This window comes from Lagenorhynchus albirostris, chromosome 12, assembly GCF_949774975.1.
Source record: "Lagenorhynchus albirostris chromosome 12, mLagAlb1.1, whole genome shotgun sequence".
Classification (NCBI taxonomy): domain Eukaryota; kingdom Metazoa; phylum Chordata; class Mammalia; order Artiodactyla; family Delphinidae; genus Lagenorhynchus; species Lagenorhynchus albirostris.
Window position 1 is genome coordinate 35712026 of NC_083106.1, and position 18609 is coordinate 35730634.

Below are 18609 nucleotides of genomic sequence, written 5' to 3' on the forward strand. Positions count from 1 at the left end.
TCTCAACCAAGAATGGCCCCTAGAGATGACACCAGAACTGAGTGTGGCTTGCTAATGAAAGTAGGAGGACCAAGTGTTCCATGCAGGAAACAGCGTGGAGAAGAAAAAATCATATGCAGCGCATGTGCAGGAAGTGACAAACAGTTTTGTGTTACCAACATAGAGATTCTGAACTTGGGGTCCATAAACAAGGACATGTAGGCAAAATGGTGTGTTTCGTGTGTGATGAGACCATGAACTTTCATCAGATTTTTTTAAAGAGTCCATGATTGGGGATGGGGAGGTAAGTTAAGAACAACGGTGAGCCACATGCATGACAGGGAGGGGCAGGGGACAAGAGATGAATTCCTCAGGGCCCAGGAGACGAGGCTAAGTAAGATTCATGGTGGACTCCTTCCTGCGCAGGATGGGAATCCTTTATAAGGTTGAAAAGGGAAGTTTAGAAGGAAGGCTGGGTGAAATGTAGGGGAAAGTAAAGTGCAGGCAACAGTCCAAAGCATCTGAGGAACCAAACAAGAACAGTGGGAATGGAGAGAAGGCAATTAGAGAAATGATGATGAGATCAAAGGGGCAGGCTGAATGTTCATATTTGCTTGTATGTGCACAAAATGTCACTGGAGGATTCTCAATTAACTGATAACTCTGGCTGCCGGTGGACAGGGGAAGCAGGTAACTAGGAAAAAGGATGAGAGGGAATCCTTTCAATGTTTACCCATATGTACCTTTTGAATCACATGAAGGTATTGCCTACTACAAAAATAAAACTTTTTAAAAAAAGACTTGGAGGTTACCGGAATGATATGCCTCTATGTAAAAATTTGCCCACATCTCTCTCCAAATCTCCTCCTCAATGTTTCAAGTGGCACTTTTTAATTCAGATTATTTTTACCTCAAAAGCTCCTGGACTGCACCAATGACTATCCCTTGAGAAGAGCCAGTCTCTCTGTGGACCAGGGTGATAAATGTATGAAAATGAAGTTGACACCACACAGATGCAAATAACTATTTACGTGGTTAAATTCAACCAACTTAACAGGTAGTTGTCAAAATACCAGAATGAAGAAAGTCTGATCAATTAACTCAGGGAGCTCAATCTTTTAAATTTTATGGTGAATAAAAGAGACTCAAGGAAGAATCTCTATGATTTATTAAAACAAAGATGAATCAAATAAATTACCGATGTGAAAGAGGTCAGACGTGAGGTACAGTGTGGTGAGTGTTAAGCTAATTTAGGCTAGCCCTTTGGCTAAAAATGACTTTTTTTTTTTAATTAAATAGAATGAATCTCCTGGTCAATCCAGAACTGACTTAAACTGAATGGTTTTACCAATTTTAAATTAGTCAATAGTAGACATAAATTTAATAGTTAAAAAAAAATAAGTGGATCTTAGTTTTGCAAAACTATGTAACATTGTTTTCCATTTGGCTATACAAGTGTAAATATACTAAACTTGCAATACTTGTTCAAAGCACATTTAATGGAACCTATTAAACTTGTTAATCAAAACATACTGTACCCATAGATCAATTCTGCACATGTTTCCATTTATTGGTATTATGTTTTATATTTTTCCTTGTTCTACAAAAGATGTGAGTCACCTTAATAAATTCAATAAAATGGGAAAATATACTTAGGTTAAAAAAATCAGAAGAAAAAAAAAAACAAGGTAGAACAGAAATTCCAAACCAAAGGGAAAGTCAGAACATCAATAATACGCCATAGGTTTTTACAGGGTTATTAAAATTAAGTTGTAAATCTGATGTGTTTCCTAGTTGCCAAATCAGAAAGGGAAATATAATCGACTATCTAATTCTATTTTTGCATGATGAAAAATGGACACTCCATAATTGTTCAGGGGAAGTAAAGCTTTTCTTTGGCATTTAGAGTTGAATGGAATTTCTTGCAAGAGTCTTCAAGCAGGAGCTGTAGAAGGAAATATTACCTTAATAACCACATCTCTTAAGTAACATAACAGTAGGTTTCTTGTGACTGTATTAACAGAATGCTTCAGTGTGAGCACAATTTGGGGGGAGGGGTGCAAAGGATGCAAAACAAGGTAACCAAAGTATACAGTTTCTGAAGATCTGGCTAGACTCCTGGTGTAACACCTAGAATTGGAGGGGCATGGGTGGACATCATGGCCTTTGTTCAGCCAACTCTCTATAAACATTTCTTTCAATTAAGCTTCTGGTCAAATTTATGAGCAGACAATTCATTGTCTCTGGCATTCATTACCGTTTTTAAAGGGAGATTAGTATACAACAATTATTCTTCATCCACTAGTTCCCTATATTTGAAATTCAAGGTTATACCAATTTTCTTTTCTATACTTTTTCTGCAACCATAACAATTTTGGTTCTAACATATGTGAATTGAGTGGATCTTACTGGATGTAAACAACAACAACAAAAATCATGGGCTGGGATAAAAAACGGTGGAATAAAAAAGGGACAGTAAGGGACATTTAGCGAGGAAGGGATAGGGGGTTTGGTAATAAAACCTTAGGAAAGACATAGAAAAGTAAGATAGAGTAAATCTAGGTCTTAGGATTTCATTCCAGTGGTGCATGTGGAGTCAGGGTACCGGGGGGCTCACTTGTCAGGACCCAGGTAGTGAGTCATTCAATTGCAGGGGCGCTACCCATTTGGATGCAGGACACACACAGAAAAATGCCTCTTCCATTCTGACATTAGGAACTGATTTCAAGGTCAAGAGTGCCACACAGTCAAGCGCTCAACTTCTCTTTGTCAAATGAACAAATAAGTGTCTATTATCTGCAACAAAGTAAAGAGAGTTTACTGTAACCACAGGGGAGGGCTCTTTTGAGAAGTTTAAAGTGAGCAAGGAAGAACAATATAAATTAACTGCTCAATATCCTTGACTACAAATAGAAGATGTGTAAAATGTAATTATCTTTATTTCATGGGAGAATTTTTTCTCTGTTTGAATAAATCATAACCTATTTTTCATAAGCTCCCTCCCACTGCTGATTCCCCCAATCTCACTACCTTTTACATAAAAGTGTTATTTCCTCACCATCTAGGAAGAGCCCAAGTAGGCTGGAGAAGCAATAATAATAAACTAGGGCTTACCATAGTTTTGTGAAAATAAGTCATTTGGGTAATATGTAGTAAGGACGGTGAAGAGGTATTAAAATGACAAAAGAGAAAGAAAGAAAATAAGTGACTGGACCACTCCCAGATAATTCTGTTAAACAAAGTGATTGAAAAAAGGTTAATACTGACTCAGAAAACTTACGTAACAGGAAAATAAAAACAAAACAGGAAATATTGTATCACAGTGCAAAAATAAAGCAAATGAAATGTGATGCAGTTATCCTTGATTATTTCAAGATAACATAAGATTTAAAAGCAGAGAGGCACCAAACCTTCCAAACCTGCAATGTCACAACCACCCTGGGTGTCAAACTTGAAAACTGATATGTTTATATAGTGAGGAAAACCATGCAGTTGAAAATGTGTATCTATACCGTGTATTTTGAATCATTTAGGAATCACAGACACTTCTAAATGCTTTATTTCCACTTTTACCTGTAATAAATACATTATAATTAGGTCAACCACAACAACTCAACTCTAAAATGAGTTAATATGTCACTTATTAACCAAATCATTGTTACCTCTGGAGTAACCCAGAATTTCCTTTAAACATAAATTGTACTTTTTAATTGTGTTTTAGAGTTTAATTAAAATAAGTCTGATTACCAATTAGAAAAAAATTGCAAGCTTAGAAATGAAATTAACTTATATTAAGAGTTGGGGAGAATTACCTTATTTAATAACACATTAAAGAAGGATAACATATGGTCCTAAAAATGTCAAGATTCAACTTAAATGCTGGGATAACCGAATTTGACTATTTATACAAAGAAGTAATTTTTAAAATCCAGTTAAACTTCAACGGCCACAGGAAAACACATTTTAATCCTAAATTGTCTTTAGATGAAGCTTGAAACACAGTTCATTCAACAAATAACTAATGAGCGCCCACTATTCATCAGACTAGGGGATTACAGGACTGAACAAGACGAAGACACTGTCCTCCTGGAGCTTACACTGGTTCATTTTCCAAAGCTCTAAACCTTAATACGTTAATAAAATTGGCGCTTACAATGATCCACTTTCCAAGGCTCTAAACCTATTGCTTAATACGAAATTTAAAAATGATAGCCTGTGAAGAGATAATCTTGCCAAAGGCTCTGATGTATGAACTTTACACTTGGGAGAGAAGAAAGAATTTATAACCAGTTTCTCAGAAATACAGACCTTATTAACATCCAGTTGGAAGCTAGGCTGCTCCCAAGGCTGCCTCTGCTGGCCGACTCCGTCCATCCTTCCAGCAGATTCTCAACTCCCTACACCTGTATCAAACTTGCCACGCTCTTCACGAAAGCCGAAGGCTCCCAGGTAGGCAGCACAAGAATTCCTCAGCCTCACCTATCTCTTGAATATTTGACTCCTAGAGGAGCCTTCTCTAACTGGCCCTAAAATGTTGACTGTAAGGGTTGGAGACATCAATTTTATATATCAGCCTGCCAACTCTGAAATACACAAAAATCCACAGCGACTTCTCCATGCCGCTGAAATAACGCTGTGCGTGGCTACATATTGAGAGAGAACAGGAAGAACGCATCTGTTCATCAAGCCGAAAAAATACGGTGACATATTTCCACCTGAGCTGCTGAAAATTCAACGGTATTTCTCCCTTCACCCCCCAATAATCCACACAGCAACACATCCTCCCCGTCCCTGCCCGAAGCGCGCACCCCACGGGGCCCAAGGTGTGGGCGGGGAAGGGTCAAGCTCTCCTTCGCCACAGCTGGGCCTCCCGAGCTCAAGAAGAGGTTGTCAGGTTAACAGGGGGCTGCGCCCAGCGCCATTAGGACACCTCCGAGCGCTGCACCGAGCTCCAGAGGGAGGCAAGTTTGGCGGGTCCTGGCCCCGGCCCCCCGCCCCTACCCAGCAGCAGCATCAGCAGCGGGCGGCTGCGACGGCTAGTCCCCGCCTCACCTACTTACCTACAGGGCGGGGGCGCCGGCTCTTCGGGTCCGGGAAGAAGGGAGCCGGTGCACGCATTTCTGAGAGCGGTGGCCTCTGCCGCTCGGCGCCTGGGAGCGCATCCTCCAGGGTGGGTGGGAGGAGGGGTCGGGGGAGGACCTTGCGGTGACGCGGTGCCGGGGCAGGAGGGAGGAGCGCCCAAGCGCGCGCCCCGGGGGACCGGCGTCCGGTGCTACTGGACGCGGTCGCCGCGGGGACTCCTCAGGCCTTTCCCCAGGCGCGGTGCCTAGCCAACCCTGCAGATGCACCCGCGGTCAGGACATCGGCCACGACAGGCTGCCGGGCCTGGCCGGAGGCGGGGAGCAGCGGGTGGCGCGACGCGGTGCAGACGCCCACCTCTAGCTCCGCCCGGCCCGCGCCACGCTCTGCGCCCCTCCGCTGCGGCGGGGGCCGGGGAGCTCGGCGGCTCAGCTCGGCCGTTCGGGCTGCTGCTGCGGCATCCTCCCTGCTCCGGCGACCTCCTAGCTGGCGGTCTGGGAGCCGCGCCACCCCCTGGCGGCTGCAGCCTCCGCTGACCCGGCGCAGCCCCAGCCCGAGCCCGGCTGCTCCGCCCCGGAGAGGTGCGCGCTAGGCCTCCGCAGGCCTCAGCCCTTTGTGACGCCTCCCGGGAGTGAGCTCGTTGCGACTCCGGCGGTCGGACGCCCGGCGGCTAAGCCTGGGAGGGTCTTCTTACCTCTCCCCGGGCTGCATCTCCTACAGCTGGCTCGCTGTGGCCACCACTGTTCGTGGGAATACGCCTCTGAGAGCAGAGCTGGAGTTAAAGAGTGTCTCCCTGAGCTTTAAAGCCTTGAGTTTCCTTCCATTTCGGGGACCACTGGTCACAATAAATTCATCCTTCTGTCCTTAACGGCGTTGTGTTTCTCAAAGGGGCCCACCATCTCTTCCCCCCTCCCGCTCCCATCCTAGGCACAGCATCCCGGATGCTGCCATTATAGCAATAGGGACGTAGCAATTGAGCCCTCCAGGACGACTCTTGGCAAAGACCCGAGAGAGCCTGGGTTGGGAAGATTTGCATCAGCTGCGGGGCAGTGCCTGTGAGCTTCCCATCCCCATCTGGGAGCTCTTCCTTCTACAGTCCCATGACCAGCACTGCAAGATGACTAGGAGGATTTGGCCGTGCGGTTTACCCGTCCGCACAGAAAAAAACTTCATGGTGGAGCCTGCAGCTGGTGCGATAACATTGGTGTGTCAGAGGCCAGACACACAGGCACACTAGATAGCGGCCTCCTCTGGCTTGTTGATGCTGCTTAAGCTGTAACAGCCTCTCGTGGAAGACTGAGCGAAGCATTTAACAGTGATGGCTTTGGGATTTCAGTTGCAAGTGGTCATGCTATATTATCTTGCAAAATATGGAATAATCGCCCATGATATACTGAGCATGTATAAAATTGGACCTCAGGTTTGCATCTTTTTGGTTTGAATGTGAAGAACTGAGTATTTTACTCTTTTCTCTTTAGGCATTCATTATGTTATTTGCAAATTATTTCCAAGGGAAAATTAGGCTTCTAAGGTATAAAGAGCTGATTTCATTGAATCAGAAGAACATGGTTTGGGATCATCAGAGAAAGTGAGTTGCTCTCACACTTCTTTAACGATTTTGAAATCTAAGATGAATTTTTTAAAAACAGGCAAAGAAGAGACATGTTCTATAGCAGTACAAACTGTGATAAAATTGCTTAGACTTTCTGAGATGAGTTCTTTTAAGTAAAGTGGACATCCAGTGGGGAGCAGGGTAGGAGCTGCATTGTGTACGGATCAGGAAGCACAGGGCACATGACTTGGTTACTTCCAGAGACTCTGATTTGATCTAGAGCCCCAGTTTATTTTCAAAAGTACCCATTATTATTCATCATATCTAGCCCCGTATTCAGAACGAATTGACTATAGGAATCTATATGTATACTTGTGATGAATAAGTGACAAAACAAAGTCACTTAACGAGAATTTGGCAGTTGCTGAGTCTCACATTTGTAAAAAGTCTGCTTTAGTCTGTAGTTTCTGCATGAAATGTCCATTGAGTTACAATTCTTTTTTTTTTTTTTTTGCGGTACGCGGGCCTCTCACTGTTGTGGCCTCTCCCGTTGAGGAGCCCAGGCTCCGGACGTGCAGGCTCCGGACGTGCAGGCTCAGTGGCCATGGCTCACGGGCCCAGCCGCTCCGCAACATGTGGGATCCTCCCGGACCGGGGCACGAACCCGTGTCCCCTGCATCGGCAGGCGGACTCTCAACCACTGCGCCACCAGGGAAGCCCGAGTTGCAATTCTTGACTGTTTCTATCCTTTCACCACCAAGAGTTCCCTTTTGTTTTTCTCTCTATGGACCCCAGATTTTGTCAAGAAAAAAATTAAGCAGTGATCTTCTTTTATTAGGCAAAGATATAACTATGTGTTTTAAAAGTAGTAACCATCAATTATAAATGGTTTGTCAGCCTTTGAAAAACATTGCTTATAATTTAAGGATCCTCTTTACTGTCTTCATGAACTGCTCTAGGACTGCAGGCTGTATCATATGCTTATTATAACATTTTATTACAATGAAAGTCACGGTAGAATAAAGATTTCTGCTCTACAGTTTAAAGAGGAAGAAAATTCCCCCTTAATGATTGTTCATTTATTCTTTTTCATTAACTCAGCATTTATTGATTTGCCTAAGCCTTGTCTTTATAGAGAAATCCAAAGAAATAAAACCATTTCCTCATCCTCTAGATCTGTGCTGTCCAATACAGTACCCACTAGCCACATGTGGCCATTTAAATTGAAACTAAATTAAATTTAAAATGTAGTTTTTCATTTCACTAGCCACATTTCAAGTGCTAAAGAGCCACACGTGGCTAGAGACTACTCATTGGACAGCATGGAATAGAGCATTTCCGTTATTGCCAGAAATTCTTCTGGATAGCACTGCTCTAACTACAAGGTGAAATTTTAATTGGGAGAATAAGATATAGTATATAAAGTTATTGGGGAAATCTTAGTACACTACAGATCAAACCTCATTAGAATGTGTACTTCTTAAGAACAGGGTAATCTCTAAGAGTTCGGGCTCTGGCTTCAGACTGTGGCTCCATCACCTGCTGACCTTGGGTAAATTACTTAACCTCTGTATCTGTAAAAGGGGGATGATAATAGTACCAAATTTCAGGGTGGATATAGGGATTAAATGAGATAATCTGTGAATGACGCTTAGGCTAAAGTCTAGAGCATGACCTTCAAGAAAAGTTAGGTATTTTTATGGCAATATACATTATTATAATAAAGGTTTTCTTTTTAAAAAATTGTATCCTTGGCACCCCTCACTGTACTTAGCTAATAGAAAATGCTTGGTAAATGCTGAGTTGATGAAAAATTGTAATGCTACACTGATTTTATGGATATGAGGGCCTCTATTAAAAATGAAAACTGATCTTTCTATCTCTGTTGAAGGGTAGAGGCCATTTTAGTGGAATTTAGGCAGAATTGTCATCTCACTTTTTCTGGGGTAAAGAAAGCTGTATGATGAGACTTTGGGGGTAGACAGAAGCAGAAAGGCCTTCAGCTCTTAAAGGAAGAAAAGAAGGTCACTTGCCCTCCTTTTTTTTGCTCCTCAGGGCAGGAATTGGATAGTGGGAGACAACTGGATCCCTGAGTTCAGGCATCAGGTGTTCACCCAAGGGACTTCCTGGAGGAGGTGGGTATGAATTCCACATCTTTGGGAACATCACCAAACAACAGCAACCATTATTGCAAATGTGTTCTGTATTTTTCTTACATATCTATCCAAGAATAGTTTTGTAATGAAGTATGTATGTCTGCTTCTGACCACAGCACTGGTAACCTCTCATGAAACTGGAGTTCCAGAAACACTGGCAAATACTGCTGCAACACCTTGTCAAAATGAAAGCTTCCTGGTAAGTAATGAGCTCACAACTACAGAAAGAATTGAAACTTCTTTGGGAGTTTTCTCGGTAAAGATGTTGAAGAGGAGATTTTTGTACTGGTTGGTGAGTTTAATCTACCAGCACCAAGAAAGTTCATTCTCTAGTGGTTAAACCCATCCTGCTTTTCCTAGCACAAAGAGAAACACACCTCCTTGCACACACCTGACGTAGGCTAGTTGAGACACAGGGGTTCCGTGGGAGGGAAACACTGATGACATCTTGGAGGTCTGTGGGGGAGCCATCTTGCACCTAAAGAGGCAGAATAGAGTTCACTATTTAATAGTGTTGAAGGCAGTAGCTCATTTTCACAACTGGGGTCATTGGTCCAGAACATCTTAGATACCATCTTGAGTTTTGAGAAGAATGTAAATAGGTCCTTTTGTGGATAGGCCTAGGTTCAGTGCTTCTCTCGGCTTGTTATGAAGAAGAGGTAGAAATCTTGTTTAAAGAGGAGGTAGAAATCTCGTCTAAAGAGGAGGTAGAAATCTCCTTGTCATTTGAAAAGAGAAAGAGCCTGCCAGAGTGTATTGAGAAAGAAATACTGACATATATAGGAACAGATTGCTGTCTGGGCGCCTGTTAGTAGGTAGAACGTATGGCTGCTTATTTAGAATAAGCCCCCCCCCAGATTTGTCCCTTTCTTTTATTCACAGTTAATTAAAAAGTATCTACCCTTGGACAGTTTCTGCTGCCTTATTTCTGCTAAAGATAGTCTATTTAATAGCTTGAGAATTCTTTTTTTTTAATAATTTCTGAAAAACTTATTTAAATAATCTAGTGCTAAGATATAATTTAAAATGTTGAAATGAATCCCTAAACTCAAAGTGATGTTAAGTGGTGATTGTTTACTGGACTTATTTGAGTGAAAGAAAATTACAGTGCAATAAGCTGAAAAGGGAGTTTTTCGAAGGAAATAGAGATTCACATAAAGTTGCAAAAAATGTACAGGGAAGTCCCAGGTTTTCCCCCAGTTATCTCCCAAAGATAACATCTTACACAACTACAGTAAATATCAAAACCAGAAAATGACATTGGTATGATCTTTAGAGCTCATTGAGATTTCACTAGTTTTACACATGTTCTTGCCTGTGTGTGTGTGATTTCTATGCAATTTTATCATCGGTATAGATTCTTCTACCACCACCACGATAAGCTACAGCAGCAGTCTCCAAACTTTTTGGCACCAGGGACCGGTTTTACAGAAGACAATTTTTCCACGGACCGGGTGGGAGTGGGGGAAGAGATGGTTCAGTGGTAATGTGAGCGATGGGGGACCATGGGGAGCAGCCGATGAAGCTCCACTGTCTGCAGCTCACCTCCTGCTGTGCGGCCCGTTTCCTAACGTGGGGGTTGGGGACCCCCGAGCTACAGGACTGCTGTATCACTCCTACAAAGGTACCACACCTACCCTTTTACAGTCACCTCCATCCTCCTCCCCACCCCATCTAATTCCTGTCAATCACTAATATGTTCTCATCTCTATCATTTCAAAAATTCTAGATAAATGGAATCATCCAGTGTATCACCTTTTGGATTGGCTTTTTTTTTTTAATTCAGCATAATTCCCTTGGGATCTATCCAAGTTGTTATATGTATCAATAGTTTGTTCTTTTTTTTGAGAAATATTCCATGGTATGTGTGTCCCACAGTTTAACCATTCACCCACTGAAGGATGTTTCCGTTGTTTCCAGTTTAGGCTATTACGAATAAAGCTACTATAAACATGCATGTGCAGATTTTATGTGAACATAAATTTTCATTTTTCTGGTATAAATGCCTAAGGGTACAATTGATGGGTGCATAATTAGTTTTATAAGAAACTGCCGAAGTATTTTCCAGAGTGGCTGTACGATTTTACATCCCTATCAGCAAAGTATGTGCGATAAATAACATGCTTTCAATGTATTAAATGAACTTATTAAATTGAAGTATAGTCAAACGTTTCTTTTACTATCCACTACTCTACTGACTGTAATTGCTTGTTTACTTGAACCCCGCCAGACTAAACTTCAGGATCAGGCATCCTGTGCCTAACATAGTGACTTGCATATAATAGACAGTCGATAAATATTTGTTCAGCAAATGAACAAATTAATGAACAGAAGAAGAATAGCTGAGTCAGGTTGAAATCAAGTTGAAAAATTACATTGCCCATAAATTATAACGAGAACTGAATTTGAATTGGATGCCATGATTTTTCTTCCAACATATAACATTTTCAAGTCAGAAATTGGCAGTCCATAAGATAAGTCATTTGTGGGTCAATTAATAAAAACTAAATGCCTATTATGTGGCACCAAGGTTATTTGTTGTAGTACTTTGTTAAGAGCAAAAAATTGAAAATAATCTAAATGACCAATGATATAAAACTACTTTAATAAAATATCTATACAATGGAATACCATGCAGTTATCAAAAATAATGAAAAAACTCTTTATGTAAAGAATGGACATGCTTCAAAAGAAATTAATTTAAAAAAAGGTCACAGAAGAGTATGTAGAGTATGCCCCTGGTCATGTAAAATTTTAAACAAGGAAATTAAAAGAGAAAAGATACATGCATAAAGATGTTAATTCTCCATAAATCAGTTTACAAAGTAGAGGGTGTGCCTGCACCATCTTATGCTAGAAAGTAATTGCTCAAAAATTTATAGGGACATGTCAAAAGAATACAGGAGCCAGCTTACAGACACTCCTTCTGGCCATATTTGGAACAATTTAAGTATTAATAATGACAGCAGTAGATTATAACACATTGACTAAAACCACACAAATAAAAAAAGAATGAGTCCAAAGTGATATTTTAAAATTAAATAAAGAATAAAAAGAGGGAGTACAGAAAGGAAAGTTCTTTACAGGTGAATAATAAAATTACACCGTTTTGCGGTCAACAGAGTAGTAATTGATTCAGGCAAGCATCATCGGTGGATGCTAAAACCACTGGGTGAAATTTTGTGGGGGAACAGAAAATTCATACATTTTCAAAGTATTACTTCCATGGTGATATTTGCTTTTTGTTGTTGTTGTTGTTATTTGTTAATCACAAGTGTAAAGCGTAACTTTACAATGGAGAAATATGGCAGACACCTTCACCAAATGATCAGACTTACTGTGTTTGTTTCCTATTGGTGCTGTAAAAAATTCACCACAAACTTAGTGGCTTACAACAGCACAAATTTATTATCTTACGGTTCTGTAGTCCAGAATTCTGACATGGGTCAGAATCTAGGTGTTGGCAGAGCTGCTTTCTTTCTGGAGGTGCTGAGGGAGAACATTTTCCTTGCCTTTTTCAGTTTCTAGAGGCCCCTTGCATTCCTTAGCTCATGGTCCCCTTCCTCCATCTTCAAAGCCAGTTAAACGCTGGTAGAGTCTTCCTGGGATCACATCACTGGGACTCCAACCCTCCAGTCTCCCTCCTTGACTGAAAAGGACCCCTGCGATGATTTCCGGCCCACCCAGATAATCCAGGCTAATCTCTCTCTCAAAATCCTTAATTTAAACACATCTGCAAAATTCCTAATGCCACGTGAAGTAATATTCATATATTCTGGAGATTAGGACAGGTACATCTCTGTGAGAGCCATTATTCTGCCTACCACATTTACCATTAGAGATAAGACAATACATCAGCATTATTTGAATTATGATATAATGCACTGAGAAGGACATATCACTTAAGGTAGTTTTCCTGACAAGAGAAATATTTGTCTAAATTGAGGGACTTTCTGAAGCAAGTCTTCCACTATTCAGTGCTATAAAAAAAAAATTGGGGAATTGTTTCAGATTATAGGAAGGAGACTACAGAAACTTGGCAATTAAATGCAGTGTATAATCCTTGAATGGATCCTGGATAAAAATGAAAAAGTATAAAAGGTGTTAGGACAATTGAAAAATTTGACTATGAACTGTATCATAAATAATATTGTATTAAGTTTAAATTTCCTAAGTGTGATAATTGTATTGCTTGTTCTTAGGAAATATATGGTATAGTTTTTCGAAGTAAAGTATCATGGTGTCTGCAACTAACCTCAAATGGCTCAGAAAAAAGATCAAGAGAAAGCAAATATGGCAAAATATTGACAACTGGTGAATCTAGATTAGTACTATAAAATAGAAATATAATGCAAGCCATATATATATATATATCAATAATTTTAAATATTCTAGTAGCTAGGTTAAAAACAAAGAAGAAAGTGAAATTAATTTTAATATTTTAACTCATATTCAATTAGCATTTAAAATGTGCTCAATGTAAAAATTATTAATGAGATATTTTACATTTTTTTGTTTTCCATACTAAGGCTTAAAAATCCAGTATGCGGGCTTCCCTGGTAGCGCAGTGGTTGAGAGTCCGCCTGCCGATGCAGGGGAGGCGGGTTCGTGCCCCGGTCCGGGAAGATCTCACATGCCGCGGAGCGGCTGGGCCCGTGAGCCATGGCCGCTGAGCCTGCGCGTCCGGAGCCTGTGCGCCGCAACTGGAGAGGCCACAGCAGTGAGAGGCCTGCGTACCAAAAAAAACAAAAAAAAAAACCCAGTATGCATGCAACACTTATAGAACACCTAAACTCTTACTAACCACATTTCAGTGCACAAAAGTCACACGGTGGATGCTGGTACTACTAAATTAGCACAGGTCTAGATGAAGGGTATATGTGTGTTCAATGTTCTATACTTGTAGTTTTCTGTAGGTTTGGAATGTTTCAAGATAAAAAGTTGGGGAAAAAAGAAATAGATATTTCTAGGAAATAAAAAATAAATAAAATTTAAAATAGCATAGACAATTTCTAGGAGGATACAGAAGAAACTGTTAACACTGGTCAACTCTGGGAAGAAGAAATGAAGAGTGATAAAAGAGGAATGATGGTTCTCGCTGTACCCTTTCGTACCTTTTGTACAAGACTGTGACTAAACCTATTAAAACAAATTTAAATTATTCTAAAAGTAATATCTGCTTTATCTTTTAATTCAAAACCAGATGCTCTTTCATGCTAAGCTCTGAAAACCCCCAGTTGAGAGGTAAAATCTCCACCTACTGCACTCGATTTCCTAAAAATTCCTTGATGTAGGAAAGGGGTGTGGGTCCCATCTAAAATATAATAGTTGTTTAGAAATTTCTTCTGGTGATGTTTCCATCTTTACTTATTAGTCTTAATAAGTCATTTTAATCTTCCTGTTTGCATATTATTAAATAATTTTAGATACGTTTTATCAGTAATCTAAACTCCATTTCTGAGTTGCTGAAAACAAGAAAAAATATTCTAGCTCAGGCTCACCTAAATTCTAGGTGATGGACGAAGGCTGTAATTCACAATGACGCCGGAGGTTGTGCGCAAGTTCATTACAAATTTGTATCTGTTTTACTTAAGCCTCCTTCCATTTTGCAGCGGAGCGGGGTCTCTAGGGTTATATTTGTCCAACTGTAACGGTTGACGCTTTCAAAGCAGAGTTACATCCTATTGTCTTCTGCTCGTTATTTCATGAGGGCTTCCGAACTGAGGCTGGGCTGGAAGGTTTCTTGACTCCTTTGGTAATTGCATCATTTCCTGGCCGTTTCTCATACATAATGCGGAGAAAGGAAGCACTTGCCCAGATAATAACAGCTTGAAAAGCAGGAGGATAATGGAAACAGCGCGTTTTAACGCTGTTTACGCGTTTAAAACGCGTTTTACTCCGATCCGGGTGCAGATGCCCTGGTTCTTCACTAAGCGAATTACCCACAGCCCTCCCAGTTTCGTTAATCTGACTCTCAAATAAGTAAATTAAGTAGTCGCGTCCTAAAGGCCACGAGGCCCTTCATCACCCACACTTACAGAGCATCTGCTCTGTGCCAAGCTCTACACCGGGAAACACTCTCCGCCTGTGGCAATCTTACCGTTAGATTTAGTAAAATGTTTAGTGGGATTTAACATCTGCGTGAGAGGGAAAGACAAAGACATACACAGAGAGAGAAAGAGGTTAGATTTAGAAAGAGCAGCTAGATGATTGAGAAAATGATAAAGCAAATTGCAAGGTTCTGGACAGTACTTTAACATTGTCTAGATACAGATATTTATATGTTACATAATTAGGATGAAATACCAGGACGTCTTTTCCAGCATGGCGGTCGGAAGAGGATTCGATTTGGAGGATCCAGCCTTTCTCCTTAGGAGCCGCCGCGGAGATCGCCTGAGAGCGCAGAGCATTTGCCGGGTTTAGTCAAGTGAAGAAATTCAACAGTTCCTCCCGTACCCTCCTAGAAATTGTATATGCTATTTTAATTTTATTTATTTTATTTTTTATTTCCTATAAATATCTATTTCTTTTTTCCCCAACTTTTTATCGTGAAACATTGCAAACCTACATAAACCCAAAACAGGAACCAAGTGGGCAGGGCTTAGAGGCAACAATCTCTTTTTTTATTGGCCAGGTTTACGTGGCGATTTCTAAAGAAACAAATACACTGAGAGAGAGAGAAGCTAGCAAGTTCCCTGGTGGTCTAGTGGTTAGGATTCGGCGCTCTCACCGCCGCGGCCCGGGTTCGATTCCCGGTCAGGGAAGCAACTTTTCTTGTTTGCAAATGAGTTATGATGGTTGTTACCGAATTTTTTCTATTATACAAATTCAATTAGCTTTGAATATTATTGAATCTAAGATTTTAAATTCAATTACGTTTCAATATTATTGAGCCTAAGATTTTAAAAATTCAATTAGCTTTGAATATTATTGAACCTAAGATTTAAAATACGCCATACCTTTCTACAGATATTTGCAATCAAATAAGCAACAAAATGATCCCTGATTCTAAAGTACTCTAAATACAACTACGTCACTTATAAATTTGCGTTTTCCAGCTTTGCAAATAGTTTGGATGTGTATACAAGCATTAATTTATTGAGCCTTTGTTAATCTGGAGCTTCGTTTGACTAATAAGCGGAGGAAAATCATTTTAGGAGGGATTATACCTATTTTGCATCACGCTGAGAGTCAAGTTTCATATATTCAGATTTTGTGCTTTGTAGATTGCGTATGTTGGAGCTGTTCTTACCCGGTTCTTCTTTATGAATCTAAGATCTTTTCTGAGATATGTTGTTGGTTAATTATCAAGTAGCTGCTTTATATTTTCTGTTACTAACACACTGTAGTAATTATTTTACCTGTTGTATTTTAACTTTTCTCAAAGACCTTCAAGCAAATATGGCAAATTTCTTGCATCCAGTGTGTCGATTCCCTGTAGGTTAACCATATAGGTCTTTCAAAAATAGTTAAGTATCATTTGGAATTCTTACATTCAGGGCGAAGAAGGACTCTGGGAATTCCCCAAAAGAGAATATGGAAATGTTGGAGTCAAAAAGAAGATAAAATGGTGCTATATAGACATTACATTTTTTTTAAATCCTGAAATTTCAAAATCATTCTAACCTTTGCTAACTTTTAAGCTACTGGGGTTTTTTTTTTTTGACCATTTCATTTTAAGCCTGAAATTTCACAATAGCACAGAAATAAACCAAAAGCTTAATTACAGCTCCTGTGGCTTTGTCTTACTTTCCTTTTAGCTGTGCTGAGCCTGGTTTGGAAGAGGAAAAGGAAGAGTATTTTTTAATGGTCCAGGGGGTAGGAAAAAGCAGAAGTGTTTAAGGAGTCTTTCATTGAGGAATTAAGACAGAAATATATTTCTTATTATTATCGCCATTAACAAAAACAAAGGCACCTTTCCTCGACTCTTTGCTATGTGGTAAGTACTTCAAATAATTGAAATATGTAATGAGGGAAGGGAGAAAGAAGTGGATATGAGAATGAAAATAGAACTGGAAAACTGGTTCCCAAAATAACCTAGAGGCTAGCAGGATCTGGAAAGCCTGAGAAAGTGGGAATGGGCATTTAATCTTAGGGGATCCAGGATGACCAAGGCCTGGGCATCCAGTGCGGCTGTACCAGGCTGGCAATAGAAGGGCACCTGTGCTAGGGAACAGTGCAGGTCCGGGTAAGACAGGTTAGTGCAGCCAGATTATGGAGGACCTTAAGACAATTTATGGAGTTACAAAGGGAATGCAAGAAGCCTTGGTATTTGATAGGATAGAAAAGCTTAAGAATAATAGGGAAGAATCAGTAATGACAATATGAGTTGTGTTCTATGTGGTTAGTAAAGTTGGAGTGGCATGAAAAGTGGTAGGGAGGTTGAGGTGGGGAAACAGACTTGGGACAGAAGGTAAGTTCAGTTGGATCCCAGCTGTGGCAGCACAAGTAAATGGTGGTTGGAAATACTGGATGGAACTTAGGAAGGTAGGGATTTTGGAGCTATTAGCTTAGAAGTTTGAGAAGATATGAGCTCTCTCAAAAAGAGAATCTAGAAAAAGGACAGAAGACCAAGTAATAAACCAAGGTGAGAATATATTATAGGAGAATGGGAAGAAGTAGAATAACTATAAAGAAAACAGCAAAGGAGCAGTAAGAGAGTTTATAACCAGATCAGAGAAATTCAAGAAGGAAGTAGCAGTGAAGAGAATAGGATATTGTAAAAAGGTCAAGGAGAAGATGAAGGAGAGTAAGTAAAGACGGGTGGTGAGACACGGCTGTTGGGTTCAGAATAGACCAGTGGAAGCCAGACCACAGTAAGCAACTCTGTCTAGGAGACCATAGCTTTAAACATGACTCCACGTGGTGAGGGTCTGGACTAGTGTGAGAAAGAGACAGCAAACCTATCAATAACTAGATATTGCAGAAGAGCAAATATGGAGAAGAAAAAGAGGTCTTAGGAAAGCAAAGAAAACACTCTTGTTCAGGAGCCAGAGACTGTGAAATAATCCTGTCCGCCAATATCAGCTGAGTTACCTTGGGAAAGTGACTCAGCTTCTCTGAGCCTCTGGAGCTTTTTCTGTACAATGGAGATGCTACTAGCTCCCATGCATGCTTCACAGAGTTATTGTCACTCATTCATTCATTCATTCACTGATTTAGCAAACACTTCTTAATTCTCACTCCATGCCAGTCACTGTTGTAGGCACAGTTAAGAAAGGGCAGTAAGACTGTTTATCACAGTTGAGTAAGAATCAAAGGGGAAAATGATTAAGGTTTTGATTATGGCCTATTAATTTGGAAAGGGTGTTGATTCAGAACGAGGCACAGCAGGAAGTTAAGTTGCATTTAGGTTTGGACTAAAGAGAGGGCATCCAAGTGAAGCTGTCCTATACATGGGTTGACATTTTTGACTAATGATGATAGATTCTGAGGAGATTCATCTTTGAATTGAGAATTGAACTCTCAAGAATGGAAATGCATGCCAAGAGATTGAGTACAGCAAAATGAAGAGTGGAGGTTTGCAAGCCTGACTGGCTAGAAGAGGACAAAGGAGGAAAGTCTGAAGGAGCAGAGTGAGGATAAGTCAAGGTCAAAGAAGTCAAAGAAGAAAGAGTCTGGAGATTGCAGGGTAGTCATTAATAGCAGTAGCATATTTCTCTTGTTTGATTTATTTTTTAATGGAGTTTTATTTTGTTATGGTTAGAATCATTTTGTGTTTTATCTATTCTACTGTTTTTTATGTATATATATACCACTATTTATTTATTTATTATTTTTTAATGGAATTTTTTTTTTTTTTTTTTTGCCACACTGCACAGCTTGGGGGATATTAGTTCCCTG

General features: G+C 40.3%; 1 protein-coding gene, 1 long non-coding RNA gene and 1 other non-coding gene across 3 annotated transcripts in view; 2 read left to right on the top strand and 1 right to left on the bottom strand.

Moving 5' to 3' along the window:
• NCOA7 (nuclear receptor coactivator 7) overlaps positions 1-5565 on the bottom strand; it is a 144825-nt gene extending 139260 nt beyond the window's left edge. Inside the window, exon 1 of the mRNA XM_060167530.1 lies at positions 5040-5565. The gene's annotated coding sequence lies outside the window, so the exon portion shown is untranslated. The remainder of the gene's footprint in view (positions 1-5039) is intronic.
• Positions 5566-8539: 2974 nt separating this feature from the next.
• Positions 8540-10904, top strand: LOC132530720 (uncharacterized). Its single transcript, XR_009543862.1, has 3 exons — positions 8540-8745; positions 8883-8965; positions 10124-10904. It is a non-coding gene; the product is annotated as an uncharacterized LOC132530720 (long non-coding RNA).
• Positions 10905-15458: 4554 nt separating this feature from the next.
• On the top strand, positions 15459-15530 carry TRNAE-CUC (transfer RNA glutamic acid (anticodon CUC)). Its single transcript has one exon. It is a non-coding gene; the product is annotated as a tRNA-Glu (tRNA).
• Positions 15531-18609: the final 3079 nt, after the last annotated feature.